At 38.5% G+C, this 18980-nt stretch overlaps 1 protein-coding gene across 5 annotated transcripts in view; it reads left to right on the top strand.

The window, feature by feature from the left end:
• Mbd5 (methyl-CpG binding domain protein 5) overlaps positions 1–18980 on the top strand; it is a 191870-nt gene that overhangs the window by 100282 nt on the left and 72608 nt on the right. For 4 of the 5 annotated variants that reach the window (XM_059260439.1, XM_059260443.1, XM_059260442.1 and 1 more), the window contains exon 3: positions 16155–16332. The gene's annotated coding sequence lies outside the window, so the exon portion shown is untranslated. Of the gene's footprint in view, positions 1–4724; positions 4854–16154; positions 16333–18980 lie in introns of all 5 variants that reach the window. The other variant, XM_059260441.1, reaches the window with a different exon arrangement.

An 18980-nucleotide genomic window follows, 5' to 3' on the forward strand; every position in this document is an offset into this window, starting at 1 on the left:
GGATTTATCCTTTACTGGAAACACTGTTGTGTTTTTTGAAGATGTATTTCTTGATCCTTGCCTTTTTCTCACCAGATACCCATCCCATGGGTACCTAACCTCAGTAAGTGTATACAAGATTGGTTGGAAAATTGTGAAGCCACTTTTTTTGTTTTTCCCCTTTTATTGAAAGTAGATTCTTCTCTCATGCAGTCTATCCTGATTACAGATTTCCCCACACACACATGTCCCAGTTCCCCTCACCCCTCTTCCTATCCAGATCCACTTCCTTTCTGTTTCTCATTAGAGAAAAACACAGGATTCTAAGAGATAACAACAAGACATAACAAAAAAGTATAAGATAAAACAAAAGCCATTACATCAAAGTTGGACAAGACAAGCCAACAGAAAAAGAGAGAGAGAGAGAGTCCTTAAAGAAGTTACAAGAATCAGAGATCCACTGGCGAAGACAACACCCACACAAGTTATTGAACATGGAGAGGTCAAGCTGGTGCCTCCATAGAACCTTCACCCGTACATTGTAGTACTGTCTTTGATACAGTGAGGTACTCTTCATGCTACCAAAGGAGAAATGTAAACATCAACCCGGCCACAAACCCTCTGACCTACAATGCGTATTTTGTCCTGCAGCAAAATACGCTAAGGCAATGGGGACACAAAGTTTGTGGTAGTAACCGTCCAGCCATCTGATTTGACTTAAGGCCCCCTCCACCAGGTGGAACACATACCCAACACTGCTTTCAGGGAAGGCACTTTTGTAAAACCTTTTTTGGTTTTCTACCTACGCAAGAAATGATGCTACCAGAAAGAACATCCAGTTAGCAGGAGATTCTTTGTCAAGAAGGTATTTCAAATGTTAGGCATGGCATACAGATTTTTTAAATGTTATTGTTTTAACTAGTAAAAATAACATGGACACTCAACAATGCTATAATAAATTATAATACATTAGATAATAAAGCAAAAATAAACTTTGCTGCTGGTTATATTTTCATAAACTGTTGACAAAGCTTCCTCACTAATTTCTACATAAATATTTGAACTGGAAATTTGTTGTGTTTTAATCTTACACTTTGCCCTTTTAAAAGCTTGGGCCCAATATTGTATATCAAATTAGCTGAGCAAGAATACTACCACAGCACATTTATGCCATAATAAACAACCACAAACTGGCATATGCAAATCTGCCTGACATTTGTCACCACTCTTCCTTAAAAGTGTTGCAGGGGCAAGTTAGTTGGTAAAACATAAGTGAAAAGAGTTTTCTCATATGATTGAAGTTCAGTGTAGTTCTAGCACATGGTTTATATCTCTGAGCAGAAATATGAATCTGCTAATAATATAAATCATTAAGTTTTGGAACAAGGTTTTCTTCTTATACAAGCTTCTGGATAGGCTTAATAGCAGAATTGCCAAATGAGCTATTTTTAAAAAATTGGTTTCCTTTACAAATGGTTATCTTTGGTTATCAGAAATGTTTTAATGCCATAAAGCAGAAAAATTAGCTAATGAAGATTATTTAAAATTGCAGCTATCAAAAAAAATTGCAGCTATCACTAATATCCCTTGATTGTATTATACATTTTACTAATCAAAATAACCCATTCTTTTTTTTTTTTTTTTTTTTTTTTTTTTTTTTTTTTTTTTTTTTTTTTTTTGGTTTTTCGAGACAGGGTTTCTCTGTGTAGCTTTGCGCCTTTCCTGGAACTCACTTGGTAGTCCAGGCTGGCCTCGAACTCACAGAGATCCGCCTGGCTCTGCCTCCCGAGTGCTGGGATTAAAGGCGTGCGCCACCACCACCCGGCCAAAATAACCCATTCTTACCGATGGGCTTCAATAAACTTAAAACAAAGTAAATTAATTTTTTAGTAATTTTAGATTTTCAATTTATTTTATTTTATTTTTGGAGGAGTTCATATTTGAATACTTTGTTTACATCATTTCTATTGCACCCTCTCTCCCCTCCATCTCTGCCTATGCCTTCCCCCACTCCCTTTAAAATTCATGACATCTTCTCCTTTAATTATTACTGTTATGAACATATAGACATGTGTGTATACAAATACACTGCTGAGTCCATTTAGTGTTGTTCATATGTATATGTCTTTAGGACTGAGCTTTTGGGATTGGATAAACTGTCAGGGGTCTCATTCCTTGAGAAAACTGATCCTCCCTCTCTCCACTAACTGTAACTCTACATCTAGTGGAGAAGGCTTATGAGATTTCCTCCATCCATTGTTGGACTGCCAGCTGCCATTTGTTGACTTTTTACAAGTCTTGTTTAGGCAGCCATATTATTAAGACTTCAGGAGTGCAGCTCTCTGTCATCTATAGAAGACTCCATCTCTTAGGAGATGTCCTGGTCCTCTGGATCTTACAATTGTTCCACCCCTCTTTAGCAGTGTTTCCTAAGCCTTGGGTATAGCAGTTGAGTTGTGGATGCATCAACTGGGGATAGAACCCCATGATCAGTTGTTCTCTGAATTTTCACCACTTAGGAGTTTCTGTAATGGTTTCCATCCCCTGCCAAAAGAAACTTCTTTGATGAGAGATGAGAGCCACACCAACCTGTGGGTGTAAGAATAGGTCATTAGAATACATTTGAGAATTATACTAGTTTAGGAAAGTGGCAGTAAGACTTTGTTGACTCCTCCTGGGAAGCCTTACCCTCTCTGAGGAGTGGATGGGGGATGGGGTAAGGGAGAGGTGGCGGCGGGGGGGGGGGGGGAGACGACTGTGGTTGGTGTGTAAAATGAAAAAAAATTAAATAGAAAAAAATTAAATTAAAAAACAAAAAAAGTGACAGTAATAGGTTCTCCTCTAGGATCCATGGCATCATCAGCATGGGTAGTTGACTAGGTTTACAGTAGCAGATAGGAATTCCCTCCTGTTGAGCAGGCCTCAAGTCCAATTGAGTAGCTCCTGGGTATCCCAAGATATAAGCACCAATGTTGGACCCTTGGGTGTATCTTGCCATCTGCTCATTGTTGTAGTTCATCGGCATTACAGCTAAGTAGGACTATTGGTTGATTTTTCTTTCTTGGCAGCTTGTATAACTTTTTCCAGGTCAGTTACAGCTGGATTCCTCCAAGTCCTCTGTCCAGGGTGTGTAGCATCTTCAGCAGTGATTGTACCTTCAAGTTCGGGGAGGCAACCAAGGCAATGGCAACAGCCTGTATTGTTTGGGAGTCTCTTGGACTTCCCTGGTCAGCAACTCAAACAATTCCCATGCCTGGCACTGGGGCTTTTGCTAGATAGTCTGACTCTTGGAGGGAGCATTATCTCCCTCTGCAGTGTGGCTTCACTTGGATTATTTATACATGTATACATATGCCCTACTATGTATAGTACATCTATATTTTAATAATCAGAGTTTGTTTCCCTGTGGACTTTCTTCAGTCACCTGCAGTGTTCTTTGATGCTCTTCCTTGCTGCTTCCTCGCTGTTGCTGTCTCTCCCACCTTTCCACTTAAATTAGCCACTGACATTTTTCTCAGTTTCTTCCCCATAGCATCTGTACCCTTCTATCCCCTCTCTGGAGCTTCTCTCTCTCTCTCTCTCTCTCTCTCTCTCTCTCTCTCTCTCTCTCTCTCTCTCTCTCTCTCTCTCTCTCACACACACACACACACACACACACACACACACCAGGGACCTGTAAATATGAAAATATGGTGTTGGTTTTTCTGGGTCTCAGTTACCCAACTCAATATAATATTTTCTAGTCCATCATTTGCCTGCAGATTGCAGATTTCATGACTTCAATTTTTATCTGCAGCTGAATAGTGTGTATACATACTGCATTTTCATTATCCATTCATCAGTTGAAAGTCGTTTAGATTGTTTCCATCTCCTAGCTATTGTGAATAGAGAAGCAACAAACATGGCAGAGCAAGTATCTGTGGAGCAAATATCTGTGGAGTAGGATGTTGACTCCTGGAGCATATGCTGAAGAGTAGTGTAGCTCTGTCATGAGGTGGATTTATTTTTAGCTTTTTTTAGAATTCTCCATACTTATTTCCAGAGTACTACACCAGTTTGCAATCCAGCCCACAATAAATGAGGGTTTCTTTCCCCATATCCTTGCCAGCATTTGGTGGTGGTGGTTTTCCTTGTCGTAGCTATTCTGACTGGGTAAGATGAAGTCTCAAAGAGTTTTAGTTTGCATTTCCCTAATCATTAATGATTAATTAATTATGTTAAATCCTTTTTTAATTTAAAAAGTTTCATACATTATATTTCTTATTCTTACCTCTCCCCCTATTCCTCTCCGATCCTCACTGCCACCCTACCCTCTCAACTTTACATTCATTTTCTCTTGCAGAAGAGAAGAAAAAACAATTGGGGGAAAAAAAACAGCCAAAAAAAATTGGAGTCCACTTTGTGTTGACCAACTACTTCTGGGCATGGGGCCTACCCTGGAGTATGGTTGATATTCCCATTGACATTCCATTTGGAGAAAGTTGATTTTTCTTTCTCAGCAGATATTAATTGCAAGTGGCTTCTTGGTTAGGGGTGGGATTTTGTGTCCACTTCCTCTTTCCAGTCCTGAGATTTTGTCTGGGTTGAACTTGTGCAGTTTTCTGCATGCTGTGATAGTCTCTGTGAGTTCATGTGTGTGTGTGTGTGTGTGTGTGTGTGTGTGTGTGTGTATGTAAGATGCTGTTTCTTTCAAGTCATCCACCACGTTTGTCTCTTACAGTCTTTCCTCCTCCTCTTCCACACAGATCCTTGAGCCTTGAGGGGAGGGTTTTGATAAAGACACCAACTTACTTATGTCATCGAGCATGGAGAAATGGAGCTGGTGCCCAGCTAGAAGTTTCACCAGTATTGACTAACTTCCATGGTGCTGGAAGGTACTTTGCATGCTGCTAAAGAAAAAGAGTCGTCATCAATATAACCCAAACTGCAAATCCTGTGGCCTATAACAATGGCCTGCCTGGAAGCTGTCAGGCACAGCGTCATATGTTGTCATAGGAGTAGCCACTTCCCTTTTTAAATTGGAGTTAAGGCCTACTCCATGAGAAGAAACCCATATGTGACACTGCTAACGTGGCTAAAATCCTGAATATAGGTAGATCATGGGCCCTAGAAGCAAACTTACTACTATGATCTTGCTAAAGAAACATAGGAATAAAGTGACTCCTACAGATACATTGCTATACCCGATATAGCATCAGAGAAGCTTCTTCTTGCAGTAGATGGTAATTCACACAGAGATCCGAAGTGTGTAGAGAGTGAGAGACTTTGGATGTCTTTATCAGACCCTTTTGAGAACTCTCTATTCAGATCTGTTTTTAATTGGGTCATTCTTTTTCCTTGACTCTTTGTTCTTTTGAGTTCTTCGTATATTCTGTATACATCTCTTTCAGATGAACAGCTGGTAAAGAGTCTCTCCCACTCTCTGAGCATCCTCATCAGGAAACTCAACTGTTTCCTTAGCTTTTTACTTTTATGAGACCATATTTGTGCTTTGTTACTTTGAATTCCTGAGTGAATGGAGTCCTATTCAGAAAGTCTTGCTTACGCCTATATCTTACAGGGTATTGTTTATGCTTTCTCTTAGTAGTTTCAGTGTCTTGGGTTTCACATTAAAGTCTTGATACATTTGGAGTTAATTTTTGTACATATTGCTCTAATGTCATTCTTCTACATGTGGACATCCAGTTTTCCCAGCACCCTTTGTTGAAGATGCCATCTTTTCCCCAGTGTATATGTTGGGCATCTTTGTCAAATATGTGATGGCTGTGATTACATGTACTTATGCTTGGGTCTTACATTCTGTTCTATTTATCTACATGTCTGTTTTGTGCCAATGCCATGCTGTCTTTATTACCATAGCTCTGAAATGCCGCTTGGAGTCTGCTATGGTAATCCTAAACATTATTCTTTCTGCTTAAGATTGCTTTGGCTATCTGGCCTCTTTAGTGATTCCATATGAATTTTAGAATATTTTTCTATTTCTGTTAGGAGTGTCATGGTGATTTTTGTTGTATTGAATCTGTAAATTATTTTGGTAGAATAGTCATTTTCACAATAGTAATTTTACCAAGTTATTAACATAGCTGTCTTTCCATCTTCTAGTGTCTTCCTCAGTCTCTTTCTTCAGGAATTTAACTTTTCCTTGTAAAGGTCTTTCTACTCCTTGATTAGATTTATTTCTAGATATTTTGAGACTATTGGAAATCGTAATATTTCAATGAACACTTTCCCTGGGTGTTTATTATTGCCACTTTACAGTGTTGATCATTTCTAGAAGTTTCCTGTTGAAATTTTTGGGATTTCTTATATATAACATATCATCTGTAAATAGGAATAAATTGACCTCTTTTATTGCTTGTATCCCTTCAACTTCCTTCTATTCTCACATTGTTCTAACTAGTGCTTCAAACATGTGATAATTTGAAAATGTCCCCAGTAGCCTCATATATTTGAATAATTGTTCTCCAGTTGCTTTGGGGAGGTTTAGGAGTTGAAACTTGCTGGAGGACGTGTGCCACTGGAGGTAGGTTTTGAGAATTTAAAGACCTCTCCAGTTTGCTCTCTCATGCTTACAGTTCAAGCTGTGAGATCTCAGATTCCTGCTCCTGGTGACATGCCTGCTGCCTACGGTCACATCTCCACCATTATAGACTTTAATCCTCTGGAACCATCAACCAGAATAAACTCTTTATTCTATAAGTTGCCTTGTTTATGGTGTTTTATGACAGCAACCAAAAAGTAACCAACAGAAAGCAAGTGTAACAAGAAGGAATTTCAGGGCTGACAGTTTGGCACAAGGCAACCAATTGGTGTGCTCTTCCCTGGGGAAGACCACTTCTCCTGCTTCCAGCTTTCTTCAGTTGCACTTAGTTCTTGGCGTAGGGTTGAGGCCTTGTGAGCTTGTCCTTATCCAGTTTGGTATGTCCATTGGTGTCATCCTTCAGCTCATGTTGGAGTATAACTGAGACTTTCATGTTGGTGAGACTTTTCTGGATGTAGCTCCTGATGGTAGTAGGATACACAATCTTACAGAAGACTTCTGATGCGCTGGCCTTTACAATCTTTCCATCCCCTCTTCCATAATATTCCCTGAGCCTTAGGTGCAGGAGTATTTTATAGATGTATCCGTTGGGACTAGTCTCTACAACTCTTCATTTTCATTGGTTGTGGCTTGCTATTGCAAAGGGAAGTTTCCTTGATGATGAGTGAAGACTACACTTACGTGTGGATATAAGGACAACTGTTTATAGATTGTTGTTAGGGATTATGCTGCTTTAGTAAATTAGAGTTACAGGTTCTCCTCCAATAACCATGACTTCACTAGCATTGAGTAGTTAGCTGGATTTCTGGTACCAGGCATGATTTCCCTCTTGTGGGGCCAGTCTTAAGTCCTATTAAAGAGCTGTTGGACCTGTAGTCAACTGAGGAAAGCTGGGAAAGGTGGTCTTCCCTATCGAAGAACACACCAATTGGTTGCCTGATGCCAAAAGTCAGCCCAGAAAACAAACATACAAGTAATGTTATAAGAACTAAACAGGTTATATATATGAATATATGTATATACATATATACATGCAATAACAGTAAGAAAAAAAAAGGAGGCCATGAATTTGAAGGATAATGAAAATGAAGAGAGGTATAAGGGAGGGTTTGACGGGAGGAAAGGGAGGGAAGAAATGCTGTAATTACATTACAATCTCAAAAAAAAAAGAAAATCTTAAGGCCTGGCCATAGCAGACTGCTCATCCTAGTCAGAAGCTTTTATCTCTATTTGATCTCATTTGTTGTGGGTCTGTGTGGATTGCTGGTCTCCTTTTTGGTGCTTTGGATGGTTAGGATGATTCTATAAACTTGTTCATTCTTTTAGATTTTCTAACTTAATGGAGTATAGGTCTAGGTTTTTAAAGTATTTGCTTATTTCTTTTGGTGTCTGTTGTAATGTTTCCCTGTTCATCTCTGATTCTGTTCATTTGGGTCATTTCTTTTTCTTTTGGCCAAAGATCTGTCAATCTTGTTTATCTTCCCGAAGAACCACCTCTTCGATTCAATGATTGTTTGTATTATTAGCTGTGTTTCTATTTCATTAATGTCTTGTTTGGCTTTTATTACTTCTTGCTATCTGCTGGATTTTGGTTTGGTTTGTTCTTGGTTCTTCAAAATCTTCAGTTGCATCATTGTTATTTATTGTGCTTTTCTTATTTTTAGTGTAGTGCTCAGAGCTATTAATTTCCCTCTGAGGGCTATTTTTAATTTCTCCCAGAAGTTTTATTGTGTTATCTTTTAATTTTCTTTTAATTCCAGTACTGTTTGTTTGTGTGTTTCCTGACTTCTTTTCCCCATTTGTCATTCAGTACTGAGTTGTTTAATCTTAATGTGTTTGTTGTTGGTTTTTGGTTTTATTACATTATACTAGATAGGATACATGAAATTATTTCAGCTCTTCTATATTTTTTAAGGTTTGTTTTAAGTTCCAAAATGTGCTTTATTTTAAAGGAGCTTTGGTAGGCTTCTGACTAGAAGGTATATTTTTTGTGTGTTTTAATGAAGTATTCTGTAGGTTCCTCTTGTATCCATTTGATGTTCCATTTAAAGATATTTTATTTATAAATCTATGAGTATTTTGCCTGCATGTATTTACAGCACTGTGTGCATGCTTGGTATCTGCCAAGGCCAGAAGAGAGCATCACATCCCTTGGAACTGGAGTTACAGAAGTTTGTCAGCCACCACGTGTGTACTGGGAACTGAACAGGTCCTCTGGGAAAGCAGCAAGCTCTACTAACTACTGAGAGATCTCTCTAGCCCTACATGGTGTTATTCAATTCTAATGTTTCTCTTTTTACTTTTTGTCCTAATAACCTGCTCTAGGAGTAAGTACTGTATTAAAACCAGCTGCTCTTACTCAGCTGGAGTTAATCTGTGTCTTTAAGTCCAGCAATACACTTTTTATGAACTTGGATGTGCCTGAGTTTAGTGCATATGTGTTTAGGATTATAATGTCTACTTAGTTGATTGTTTCTTTAATTAGAATTGTTTTCCTTTATCTCTTGTGATTTGTTTTAGTGTGAAGTCTTATTTGTCAGATATTAGGATAGTGAAACCTGCGCCTTAGCTGATCCCATTGGTTTACAATACATTTTCCATCCTTTTAAGATGGTTCCTATTTTGAAAATAAGATTAATTTCTTGTAACAGCAGAAAGATAGGTTTTACTACTTAATCCATTCTACTAATCTGTGTCTTGATTGAGAAATTAAGGCCACTAAATTTAGAGTTACTAATGAAGGGTGTCATTTTTGCTTGTTTTTGCTGTTTGTGCTCTTAGTCCTGGTTTGTGTGTCAGTAATTTTAGCTCCATTTGTTCTCCTCCCGTATTCTCTTGGCTATGTTGCTTCTTCTCCAGTCTGAAATACTGCTTCCAGTGTTTTTCTTTTTTAATTATTTCTTTTATTTTTTAAGATTATAATATGTTTATATCATTTCCCCCTTCCCTGCCCTTCCTCCAAAGCCTACCATATACCCTTCCTTGCTTTCCTTCACATCTATAGCCTCTTTCTTCATTAATTGTTGTTACATACATATTTATATACATTCCTAAATGTACAGGTACAACCTGCTCAGTATGTATGATGTTACTTGTATATGTTTTCAGAGCTAAGTGTTGAGTGTTGGGTAATCAACGGTGTGTTCTTCCTTGGGGAAGACTATTTCTCCCACTCTGAGCAATCCTTGGTGGTCTGTAGTTCTTTGTGTAGGAAGGCGGGCGGCCTCTTGGACTTTCCCCCGACCATGCTCGCGTGTCTATTGTTGTTCTTGTTGGGCTCTTGTTTAGGCGGTCATATTGGTAAGATTTTATGAGTTTAGTTTCTGACAGACTGTCTTAGTCACTGTTCTATTGTTGTGAAGAGATACCACAACCAAGGCAACTCTTATAAAATAAAGCATTTAATTGGGGGCTCTCTTACAGTTTCAGAGATTTAATCTGTTAGCTTCATAGTAGAAAAGATCGTGGCAAGCATGGCAGAAGGATTTGAGAGCTACATCCTGATCCACAGGCCAAGAGAGAAAAAGAGACTGGGTCTGACACGGGCTTTTGAAGTCTCCAAGCCCAACCCCAGTGACACACTTCCTCCCACAAGGACACACATCCCAATCCTTCTCAAATAGTGCCACCCCCCCTGGTGAATAAGCATTCAAATATATGACCCTATGGATGCCTTTGTTTTTGGTTGGTTGGTTGGTTGGTTGGTTTCTTTAAGACAGGGATTCCCTGTATAGCTCTAGCTGACCTGGAACTAGTTCTGTAGACCAGGCTGGCCTCAAACTCACAGAGATCTGCTTGCCTCTGCCTTCTGAGTGCTGGCATTACAGGTGTGCCACCACCTCCCAGCCATACATTTCTAGAAAACATAATCTTATAGCAAACTCCCTGTTCTCTGTCTTTTACAGTCTTTTAGCCCCGTCTTCCACAATGATCCCTGAGCCTTAGGTGTAGAAGTTGTAATTGTAGATATATCTTTTGGGCTGGTTTCCACAACTCTGCATTTTGATTGGTTGTACTTTTTCATAATGGTCTCTGTCTGTTGCAAAGAGAAGTTTCCTTGATGAGCAGTAAGGACTACACTTACCTGTGGATACAAGGACAAATATTTAAAATGTAGTTAGAGGTTATGCTAATTTAGTAAAGTGGAGATTGTATGTTCGCCTCCAGGATCCATGACTTCACTAGCACTGAATAGTTTGGCTAAGTTTCTGATACCAAGTATGAGTTCCATCGTATTGTGACAATATATTGCATCCCCCAATATATTGTGCATCCTAATAAACTTATCAGGGTCAGAGAACAGAACAACTACTAGACAGACATAGAGGCCAGAAAATGGTGGCACACACACCTTTAATCCTATCACTTGGGAAGCAGAGATCCATTTGCATCTCTGTGACTTCAAGGCCACACTGGAAACAGAGCCAGGCATAGTGGCACACACCTTTAATCCCAGGAAGTGATGACAGGAAGCAGAAAAGTATATAAGGTGTGAGGACAAGAAACTAGAGGCTTTATAAGCTTTTAGGCTTTTAGCAGCAGTTCAGCTGCGACCCACTCAGATGAGGACTCAGAAGCTTCCAGTCTGAGGAAACAAGTTCAGCTGAGAAGTTGGCTAGGTGAGGTTAGCTGTGGCTTGTTCTGTCTCTCTGATCTTTCAGAATTTACCCCAATAGCTGGCAGTGAGTTTTTTTTTATTAATAAGACCATTTAAGATTCTTGATACGGAGTAAGCCTTAAGTCCAATTAGAGAGCTGTTTGTTACCACCAAGTTATGCATACTACTACTGTACCCTTAGGCTTATCATTATTATTATTATTATTGTGGCTCATAGATATCATAGCTGGGTAGGACCGTTGGTTTCTTCCCTCCTTTGGAAGCTTGCATTGTGTCTTCTGGTACCATGAAAACTAGTCGTCAAGAAGGAAGCTTTCGGATCAGTTCCAGCTCATAATATTATGAACATTACAATAATGTTTAGTTAGGCTTGTATTATGATGGTAGGGAGGAAAGATGAGTTGGTATTTTAGATACCATTTGCTGATTGAGGAGTAGAGATCATGAAATACAAGGATTTCTCATTTTATGTCCTAGGCCTTCTTCATGCTTCTACCTGGTTTCAGTTCCTAAGTGTTCTTTGAAGCAGGAACTGTATTCTCCAGCTCCCTATCTTACAGTGAGAGTGGTGAGCATGGCAAGCATACACTTAATGATCAGCTCTGTTCATGATCCACTCAGAAAATATTTTTGGCAAATATTTTAACTTAAGCATTTATAAAACACTTTGTGTCTTGGGGGAAAAACACACTACAAAATTAGTCTTTGAGAAGTTATTGAACTCAAAGCAAAGAAATTCTTAAGGATTTTTGTCTGTTATGATGTCTACTGTATCCCCTGTGTTTACAATGCTTGCCTTCTTTTCAGAGGAGACAAATAGGAATAGGATAAACAGTAAGATGTATAAATCCTAGATAATGATAATACTCTGGGTATTAGAAAGTGTACATGAATTATATCAAAGCTGGAGAGGCCAGGTGGTGGTGGCGCACGCCTTTAATCCCAGCACTCGGGAGGCAGAGGCAGGAGGATCTCAGTGAGTTTGAGGCCAGCCTGGGCTACAGAGTGAGATCCAGGGAAGGCACCAAAACTACACACAGAAACCCTGTGTAGAAAAAAAAAAAAAACTGGACTTCCCTTGTAGAGTCATACTAAAGATTAAATGAGCTAACATATTTATGTATAAAGCATCCAACATGTTCCTAGAAGATAACGTAATTCTAGTTTCGTTTATATATTTATCTGTTTAGCACTGTAGCCATCATCTTTCCTTTACTCAGGATTCCTTTCATAAAGAAGAATATAGTTTCCTATAACTTGAATTACATTGTCTAGTACTCCCTGGCCTGTGTCTAGCTCCTTTTGACTTGTTTGCTTGTTTAGTTTTGTGTGTAAGATTGGGGCACCTTTAGCCCACACTGGCCTCAAAATCATTTTGTAGCTAAGGTTGACTTTGAACTCTCAAGCCTCCTGCCTCCACCTCCCACGTATTGTTTTAGTTGTAAGCACTCAGCTTCCCTTTCAATTTTCCTTTTTCCTTCCATGTGTTAATTCGTATTTTCTTAATAAAACAAATAACCATTCTTTGATAGTACTTTTTTAAAATAACACTGTTAGTTCCTGTAGATGTCACATCGTCATTTTCCATTTCAAGAATCAGGCAGATATTCACAGCTTTATCACTTGCCATGTCACAGTTAAAGGTCTGACAAAATGAGACCTTTATGTTTATCAGCTAAAAATGAGTACAGTGTTGGAAACATTATCAATAGGCAGAAATGTAAACTTTCATATTAATGGTTTGGAAAAGGAAATCTTTTGAATGAATTTGATAAAGTCTCTAGTCCCCTGGTAGCCTTTCTTTGCCTATCTAACAACCTCTGTGCAGCCCTAGATATAGCCATTGCCCTCTACCACCCTTTTTCTTGAAAAGTAGACTAGTTCTCTGCTCTTCTAACATTCCATACTTATCTCTACCATAGTCAAGACCATTAAGTGTTAACCTGGCTAATTAACTCCCTTCTCTTCCCAGGTAGTAAGTACTTTGAGATGTGGACTGTGTTCTCCTAGTATTTGGGTTTCTAATGTCTATCAGAGTGCTTCACAAAGATTTGATACACCATGAATATATGACTAATACGTTGTCTGGATACATAAGGATTACTAAAGCCAGCATTTAACTTTGGTTGCACCTCCCTTCAACTGCTGCTTTGTGGGGAACTAACACACTGTTCAAGGACACTGCCCATTTCCTGTCCTACATTTCCTGTCCTCATCTGACCCTAAAATATTTCTGGTTTTCCAACAGTGTCACTGGTTTGAATCAAGTGACACAGAACACACATAAAATATAGTAATCTGGCTGTCAGGGAATATATACCAGTGGAGGGTTACCCTATAGAATAACTAAGACATAACGTGGAGTTTGTCAGTCCTCTCAAGATAATGGGCCTCTGGTCTGTTGTTTGTCTCTAGTCTTTTCCTCTTTTGGCTCTTCGATAGGCCCACCATCCAGCTCCCAAATGAATCATATGGACTCTTATTCTTACTTATGAATGCCCAGCCTTAGCTTGGCTTGTTTCTAGCCAGCTTTACTTAAATTATCCCATCTACATTTTGCCTCTGGCCTTTTATCTAGATAACTTTCTTGACTTCTTACTTGGTGGCTTGCTGTGTAGCTGGATGGCTGGCCCCTGATGTCCTCTCTCCTTCTCTTCCTCCTAGATCTCTTTCTCACCATATTTCTCCTCCTATTTATTCTCTATGCCTGCCAGCCCCACCCATCCTTTCTCCTGCCTTGCTATTGGCCATTCAGCTCTTTACTAGACTAATCAGGTGTTTTAGACAGGTATTGTCAAACACACTGGAACATGTTTAGAGGTTTTTTCCCATCTGGACCTCTTTTACTGTATATGTTTTAGCCTTTTTTGACTGTGAACAAGCTTTAAACTGCTAAGCTACATCTAGGTCCTCCCTGCAGCTCTGTTGGCTGGCTCTAAGCCTAAAGCTCATGGCCTGGTCGGAGGCACCTTTGACCAGGAACTACATTCAACCCTCCAAGGTATGGAATGCCAGTGCCCCTCACTGTGGCAGGCAGGCATTTTTACCTAGTTTTTTTTTTTTTTATTTCTACTTAACATAAAAAAAAGGGCTGTTTCTGTACAACAGAACTTCTTAAAGGAAATGTCTTTTTTTTTTTTTTTTTTTTTTTGGTTGTTCTTTTCAGCTTTCTCGGGCTCTCAATAAATATTCAAGAGCCTCACGTTGGTACACCAAAATGTTATTGGTTTTGGTTTGTTTTGGTTTTCTTCTTTGTTTTTGTCTTTACTCTTTTGGGGGCCAGCAACCCAGCACCCAAATAAATACACACAGAGGCTTATTCTTTTTTATGAATGCCCAGCCTTAGCTTGGCTTATTTCTAGCCAGCTTTACCTAATTTAAATTATCCTGTGTACCTTTTGCCTCTGGGCTTTTCTTTTTATCTATTCTGTATACCTTTCTTTTTTTCTTCTTCTGTGTCTGGCTGGGTAGCTGGCCCCTTCTTTTCTTGCTCCTCGATCTCCTCCTCCTCCTAGATCTCTTTCTACCCAAATTTCTCCTTCTATTTATTCTCTTTGTCTGCCAGCCCCACCTGACCTTTCCCCTACCTTGCTATTGGCCATTCATATCTTTACTAGACCAATTAATTGTTTTAGACAGGCAAAGTAACAGAGCTTCACAGAGTTAAACAAATGCAACATAAAAGAATGCAACACAACTTTGCATCAATAAACTAATGTTCCACAGCATAAACAAATGTAGCATATCTTAAAATAATATTATACAACCCTGGTCTACACATATCCTCATTATTACAAATATCTAATTTCCATGCCAGTTAGCTTTTTTTTTTTTTTTTGGAGTTTGTTTTCTCACTGAAGGACTTGTATGTGCTACCCACATCACCAACTTAATTATGTAAGAATTTATAGAATTTTTACTATTCTCAGAAGGTTGTCCATTGATATTGAAACAGAACAAAATAAGTTAAATGACTATAGGATGTAGATGTAACCAACCTTCTTATTAAATAAGAAACACAGAACCAATGCAAAGAAGAAAGCCAAGAGGTCAGAGCTAAGAGCTCAAACCTTACCCTTCCTCCTGCAGTGATCCTACCTCTCTGAACCAGAACTACCCCTGTGTTAAAGTCTTTATATAGTGTTCCTGTTCTGCCTTCTCATTGGTTGTAAACCCAACCACATGACCTCCTCGCCACGGCCTGTCTGTATAGGCCTCCAGGTTTTCCATGCTTGGTATTGAGATTAAAGGCATGTGTATCCAATAATGGCTGTATCCCTGAACACACAGAGACTTACCCAGCTCTGCCTACCAAGTGCTAGGATTACAAGCGTACGCCACCACTGCCCTGCTTTCCTATGGCTTGCTAATAGCTCTGTCCCCCTGGCAACTTTATTTATTAACATACAAATAACATTTTAATACAAATAAAATATCACCATAATAGGGATAATTTTATCTGGGATGAGGAAAATCCTTATCATACCCCATGACAAACAAATGTCACTGAAAGCCAGGATACAACAGGTTAAGTGTAAAGTCTTAAGCATACCTTTGAAAAAGCTCATGGGTTTTTTATTATTTTCTAAAAGAAAATCATTTTTTCAAGGGTAAAAAAATCAATGAAATTTTGTATCTCTTAATAAAAAGTAAATTATATACTTTTCTGATGCTAGTATGAGTTCCCAAGATAATGGTAACATGATATTGCAAACAGTGCAGATGTAGAAGATATATGAATTGGGAGTTCTTCATGTAGTCACTGACTCAAGAATCACCAGTTAAGGGCCAACTCAGTGTCATTAATAAGATGGTTACCTGCGTGCTTGTAGCTTTCACTGGTTTAGTGATGCTCCTGCACATACCGAAAGTGTGTGCTAGCCTACTGAGTGCTGAGCCCACACCCTTTTGAAGAAGTGAAAATACAGTTTCAATGATGAATAAAAATTAATCTTGCCTCTTACCAGGGCTGAAGTGTATGCTTCAGCACTTATCTCAAAGTCCTTTCTCTTCCAGAAGTTGGAAACTTAATCGCTCACAGAGGCCAGAATGGTGGAATGAAGCAGGAAGCCGCTGAAGCAAGCTGGAGAGACAAGCCCTTTCTGGAGGAGCAGCCACTGCTTTGCTCCAGATAACTGTGGCAAGGCAGGAATGTTGACCTACTGTTACCGCACTCAACTGTCCAGTTTCTCAGGTAAACAGGAGTTATATATTTTCATTGAAGTCTTTTGATTTAAATACTGCATTGGCAATATTTTCTGTTGTTGTTGTTGTTATTATTAACTATAAGCCTTGTACAAGTCAAACACTTTTGTAATTAGAGTTTGATCCAAAGTCCTCTTTTTTATAACTAGCATTACATTTTTAATTTATTTGTGAGAGACTTTACTTTCTACAGAGTTGGCTTTTCATTGATAATATCTTGTGAGTTACTTTCTGCTTCATTTTGAGCTTTTGAAATTCCCTTGCGAGTCTCCAACTTGAGTATTTTGTGCATAGGTTTTCTTTGGTCAGCACATTTTCATGGCCACTCTCAGCTTTCCCCTGAGAATCAGTCCCATGCCAACGTGATTCTCTTTGAAGACATGACATACAGTCTCACACAACATTTGTAAATATCGCTACTCATTTCGTTTCTGATGTCTGAGCTTAAACACAATAAAAGAGCACTTATTTCATGTAGCTTGTATGCTTTAGAGAATCCCTCTCTAAAATACACACAAAAGCACTCTCTTTGTCTTGTTTCTTGAGAAAATGTATCAGAGCTTTTATCAGACCACAGTTACACTGTATTTAATTACATTGGCTGGAGGTCTAGTGGATCTTGTGTGGTCCTAGGTGTCTTGAATGAGTGTCTTGTTGAGTAAGTTGTTACCGTGTTTTCACTTTACCGGTAACCTGTTTCTCATTTAAAATGGTTTCTTACTTAAACATGACACCTGAACTTACAATACTACAAGAGAACAAAGAAGAAATACTTAATGACAGTGACCAGGGCTAGAGTGTGTGTGTGTGTGTGTGTGTGTGTGTGTGTGTGTGTGTACAGATAACAAAGGCAGAAATAGACAGATGATATTATACCAAACTAGAAGATTTTTTTTTTTTGTGCAACAAAGTAAATCATCACAAAGTGGTAAGAGATAACCTACAGAATGGGAAAAAAATATTTGCTACATATATAAACCTGAAAGAGCTCAATACTCAAACCTTACAACTCATAGCAAAATAAATAATCTAATTTAAAAAGAAAAATACCTTTTTCAAAAAAAGACTTACAGAAATTTAAGTTAAAACCACAATGTCACTGTACTCCAACAAGCATGGCTATTGAAAAGACAAAAGATAACAAGTGCTGGTGTAGCTGTAGAAAGATGAAAATCCTGCATATTATGGGTAAAAAAGTGAATTCATAAAACCGTTATGGGAAAAGAGTGATGATTCCTAAAACTAAACTAGATTAGACCTGTTATCTGACCCACAGTCTCATGACTGGATATACATCCAATGGATTGAATCAGTATGTGGGAAAACAATGTTTACTTATATATTTATTATAGCTATGGAGTGTGCATGCATGTATGTGTAAGCAGATGAGAGAACAAAAAGAAAATGTGATGCACACACGGAGCTGGAGGGGGTATAGTGCAGCCACTACAAAGAACAAAATCCTACCATTTGCAGCAAACTGGAAGATAGTACCTGAGGTGAAAAGTTAGACAAAGACCAATAATGCTGCATGATCTCACTCATGAAATTAGATTTCATGTTTTAGTGAAATCTAGAACAGTTGATTGATCTCACAGAAGTAAAACAATATAACGGTAGTTGTCCATTGCAGGGTTTGCATGTGGAATGAAGTTAATAAGAAAGATGTTGGTCAAAGGGAACATGATTACATTTAGATTGGAGGGATAAATTTGAAGAGACCTTTTGGGTAACTAAGTGATTATTTTCAATATTAATTTGGCCTGCATAAAGTAGTCTGCATCTGAAGTAGCCAAAATACTGTTCAAAGAAGAATAAAATGCAAAATCTGCCACTTTTAACTTGCGTGCTTACTCTTAAATAGTTATATAAAAATGCACACGGATTTGTTATCACTATTCATGAAAATCTTCAAATACAGAAAAGCAAAAAAGTAACATCATAAGACTAATAGGTAAAACATATCACAAATATTTTTCCTTCAGAATTATAGTCAGTTTATTATTTTATAGATGCCTTATGATAACCTATTATTTTTAAGAATAATTCTGAAAAAAAGAACTAAGGCTATGTAGTTGAGACTAGTTATTGCTCAGTTTTTATATTAAGAAAGAAGGCATTGTTTACCTATACATGCAGACCCTCTGTTTCCTCACCCTTCTGTATTTGTAAAGTTACAAAAGGAAGCTTTAAGAGGAAGTTCTGGTCTCATCTGCTTTTCCTTTGCAATCAGGTAGACTGGCAAAGGAATAGCCAAGTGTTGTGTTGTAGTTTTTGTAAAAGAAAGGAACTGGATATTACAAGAAAGAATTACAGGGGAGACTTAAATGTTCCCATGAGGTTGTCAGCTTGACACAAGCTAGGGTTATCAGGGAAGAGAAACTTCTAATGAAGAACTGCTTCATCTGATTGCTTATAGGCAAGTCTGTAGGGTATTTTCTTGATGAATGATGGATGTGGAAGGGCCCAGCCCACCGAAGGTGGTGGCACCCTTAGGCGGGGCATCCTGGGTGTCTTAAGAAAGCAGGTTGAGCAAGCCATGAGGATCAAACCAGCATGTGTCCTTCCATGGTCTCTGCTTCAGTTCCTGTTTCCAGGTGACTACCTGAGTACCTGCTGTGATTTCCTTCATGCAGG

This window comes from Peromyscus eremicus, chromosome 4, assembly GCF_949786415.1.
Source record: "Peromyscus eremicus chromosome 4, PerEre_H2_v1, whole genome shotgun sequence".
Lineage (NCBI taxonomy): Eukaryota > Metazoa > Chordata > Mammalia > Rodentia > Cricetidae > Peromyscus > Peromyscus eremicus.